Here is a 4689-nt window from a genome sequence, read left to right as displayed (position 1 = left end):
TGATTATTAATTACATATATTATATTATATTATATTATATTATATTATTAACTAAAAAATCTGGTAATTTGTAAAATGTAACATGATATTGATCTACATGACAACTTGTTATATAACAGGACTTCTTTAGTGAAGAGGGTTCTATATAGCACCGAAAAGGGTTCTGCTACTGTTACAATGTCGAGCTTGTAACAATAGACGAGAGCTTTTTCAAAAGGTTTCTCTATAGAACCATCTACAGCACGTTCTCCATCAATCTGAAGAAACGTTTCATGATGCAAAGAACCCTTTAATCATGCCAAGGGTTCTTTCAGTGTTTATGGTTCTTTATAGAACCATTTTCTGTACTAAAGAACCCTTGAAGAACCACCTTTTTTAGGTGTGTACATCAACAGTTCAGTTAACTACAAAATCCTGGACTGAAAACTGGATTCAAGGTGCAGATATGATCCTAACAGGTTAACAGGTGCTCTAGGACTGATTCCAGATGCATTTGATGGCGTCCTAATGCGATCTAAAGGTGTCCTACTGGAACGGGTAATTACAGGTGCTAATGGTAGCCTCTAATGGAGTTTCTACAATCAACAATTTCACATCAAACCGCTTCGAATGACTTTATTTACATCTCAGTGATGGAAATTTAGAAGAGTCAGTGGATTTCACATGTAAAGTCAGATAGAAGGTTTCTAGTCCACACAAATCTGTACATTAAGTCATACATTCATTACATAGGACTGAACAGCAGACGTGCTGCGTGCACCCTGTAATCTGTTCAGTGAGAGCAAAACAGCTCAGCCCAGGTTACAAATACACCTTTTAAAGCCCAGAACTTCCCAGAGGAGAGAGATGTTCTAAATGAGATCTCCTCTTGATCTCAGGTTCTTCTCCTAGACACAGTTAAGTCCAGTTTGAGATCAGAGTGAGACTTTAGCCATTCTCTCCGGGTCCTGAGAAATAAAACTCAGATTTTCTCACTTTGATCAAAATGTTATCACACATGTGGATTAACTCTTTAGTGTCTGACTCGTCTCACCACAGTCTCAGCTGAATAATATCTCCATAAGAAAAGTGTGAGATCTCATCGTTTTCTCATACAGCTCTAGTTCTATATTACAGAGCTCTCTCAGCACTCAGTCAGTGCAGAAGGAGAACTCACGCTTTTCTCCTTCATCACCAGAACTTCTCACAGTGAAATGCTGATGTTAATCTCCTCTTTTCTCCTAAGGGGGTTCAGGAGAAACAATTCAGAAATCAGTGATACTTCATTAATATGATATTGAGATCTGCTTTATTTCTCTGAGACAATCTTAAGAAAGAATTTCTTTCCTCTGGGTTCAGATGTTTAAGTGGAAGCTGTCTGAGTCAGGGGGACTGCATTACACTCCACAGTCCACTAGAGGGAGACATTTGAATGCGGCTCTGATGAGTTCAGTTTGTTCTCTATCTGTAAATGTTGCTCTACACCAGATTAAAAATTGTGAATTCACTTTCCAGCCCCATGTTCAGCTTGACTTTACGCTGAGCTACGCTTCATATAGCGGTTCTGCTGATTCAGTAAAAGAAAAATGTAGTAAAGAGCACAACTTTCTAAATTACATGATCTTAATATTACACTGTGGAGCCCCTAAGGTGACCGTGTGATTACTCTTCAATAAGGCCTGGCTGCAAATTAATATATTGAGGCCACAAATTAATATATTGAAGGCACAAATTGATATATTGAGGCCACAAATTAATATATTGAAGTCACAAATTAATATATTGAGGCCATAAATTAATATATCAAAAGCCACAAATGAATATACTGAGGCCACAAATTATTATACGAAAGTCACAAATTAATATGTTGAGGCCACAAATTAATATACTGAAGTCACTCATTAATATATTGAGGCCAAAAACTATTATACTGAAGTCACTCATTAATATATTGAGGCCAAAAACTATTATACTGAAGTCACAAATTAATATGTTGAGGCCACAAATTAATATACTGAAGTCACTAATTAATTTATTGAAGCCACTTGGCCTTAATATATTAACTTGTGGATTCTATATATCAATTTGTGGCCACACCTCATTAAAACAATCACCACATCACTGTAGGGGCTCAAAAAACATTAGGTGTAGTTGCCATCAGTGAAGACTAGAAGTAGGAAACCTGTGTTATGGCTCCATCTGCTGGAACCTCTGCTCCCCTTATCCTGATATAATTAAGGCTGTGTGTTTAAATTCAATACCGCTATTGAATTTCACTACCTAAGTAGTCAGTCTTAGCATCAGTGATCTAGGAAGCATGCTTGCTCCAAAATCTAGATGCTGATTGGCTGTCTAAGTTACATTCTGTAAGCATGTTAATGTCAGCCCTTTTTGATGAGTCTGTAATGAGCAAGTAAACACCATCACTCATTTAGGGTTTAAGCCACACCCACTTTTGGCTTGGAATTCAAAAGAAGTTCAGGAATCAGTATTGAAATGAAGGTATTGGTATTGATATCAATATCAGAACAATTGTAACACCCAGCCATAACACCGAAAATGTTTTATCTGGAGTTTTTTTAATTAATATCACTGAGAAATCTGCTCACTAGTTTCCTTCATACAAATTATACAGATTTATTGTATTTATGTACATATATATCACAAATATAAAACCATGCATGCAGTTCCACAAGAATAGTTTAGTCGCACAAGCTGCACATTTGGGAAAGAGAATAAAAGAGGAGAGAAAGAGCAGGAAAATTAGAGCACATGCTGTATACTAATTCAATTAATTCCAAGATCTCGTTCCATTCTGCAGCTGAGAGCTGGAGTCATTAAAGCACAGCAGGTCCCATTACAGCAACAGCATTTACCCTTCAGAGCCAACAATGACCACTGCTATGCTAACAGCTTTGGGACGCTGGTAGAATATATATATACACACAAATATTCACCAAACTGATCATTCTCTATAAGCCTTCTAACACCGATTTCCGATATCATCGCTGTCAAAAAAAAAGCCTCAGATCTCTGAAATGTCTTCACAGGAGAAAAACAAACCAAACCAAATCCATTCTTAAAGCTGAATTCCAATGATCTTTATCAAAAAATACTGGATATTTAAATGGTCAAGATGTAAACAGTCATTCAGAGTGGTTTGGTGTGAAATGCTCCGTTCTGGAGAAGCTTACCGAGCCAGACTTGTTCACAGTGGTGGTGATGGGAACCAGACGTCTGAAGAGTTTAATGGCTCAAAAAAGGTACCTCATGTTATACTGAACAGTTGGACTGCAAAATGGCTTTATTCACATTATGGACATGGTGACCCCTGGTTCCCATCACCACCACTTTAAAGAAATCTGTGTCTGTTACAGTGAGCCATTTCATATCAAACCACTCTGACTTTGTTTACTCAACCCCTGAATTATATATAGGTATTTTGAAAAATTGGTGGAATTCCCCTTCAACATTAATGTACGTTATCTAAAGAGAATTTCAAGTAATTTTGGACCGTTTTTATGCGTCCAAATGTAAAAGGCAGCTGCTTTCAAATGAAAAAGAGAACAAAACCGGAATGAATGGCTTTGAAAGGGACGGTGTGCATAATGAAACATCAGTGCACTGTTTCTACAAACGTATGAGCACCTTTCAGTGAGTCAGAGAGACCAAATAAAGGCCCTCGATGAGGACAACTGGTCACAAGACAGACTTAATGAGAGCCATGAGACAGGCTGGCTAAGTGGATAGGGACCAGCTCTCAAGTGATCCTTAATGCTTACATTACCGAAGCTTTAACGTCATTTAAACAGCACTAAACTGAAACATGGAGACCATTTAAGAGACGATCTCCCACAGTACAAAACACCAAGAGACACGTACGACTTCACAGTGACATCTTTACACAAAGACCGAGCAGAACTGTGTCCCCCTTCTGAAAAGCCCAAAATACACAGACCTCACCTTCTCCAGCTCACATCATTATGCTCAAATATTTACGGAAGCTTATTCCCACCAGGAAGAGGAGGAAAAGTCACCTACTGATTTTTTTCTCTGCATACTTTGTTAGCCCCCTTTTACCCTGTTCTTCAGTGCTCAGGACCCCCATGGCCCCTAACAGAGCAGGTACTATTTGGGTGGTGGATCATTCTCAGCACTGCAGTAACACTGACGTGGTGGTGGTGCGTTAGTGTGTGTTGTGCTGGTACGAGTGGATCAGACACAGCAGTGCTGCTGGAGTTTTTAAACACTGTGTCCACTCACTGTCCACTCTATTAGACACTCCTACCTTGTCAGTCCACCTTGTAGATGTAAAGTCAGAGACGATAGCTCATCTGCTGCTGCACAGTTTGTGTTGGTCATCCTCTAGTCCTTCATCAGTGGTCACAGGACGCTGCCCACAGGACACTGTTGGCTGGATATTTTTGGTTGGTGGACTATTCTCAGTCCAGCAGTGACACTGAGGTGTTTAAAAACTCCAGCAGCACTGCTGTGTCTGATCCACTCAGACCAGCACAACACACACTAACACACCACCACCACGTCAGTGTTACTGCAGTGCTGAGAATGATCCACCACCCAAATAGTACCTGCTCTGTTAGGGTCCATGGGGGTCCTGAGCACTGAAGAACAGGGTAAAAGGGGGCTAACAAAGTATCAGAGAAACAGATGGACTACAGTCTGTAACTGTAGAACTACAAAGTGCACCTA

This window comes from Colossoma macropomum, unplaced genomic scaffold (assembly GCF_904425465.1).
Source record: "Colossoma macropomum unplaced genomic scaffold, Colossoma_macropomum, whole genome shotgun sequence".
NCBI lineage: Eukaryota > Metazoa > Chordata > Actinopteri > Characiformes > Serrasalmidae > Colossoma > Colossoma macropomum.
The sequence above is the reverse complement of the archived record's forward strand: the minus strand, read 5'-3'. Positions refer to the sequence as shown.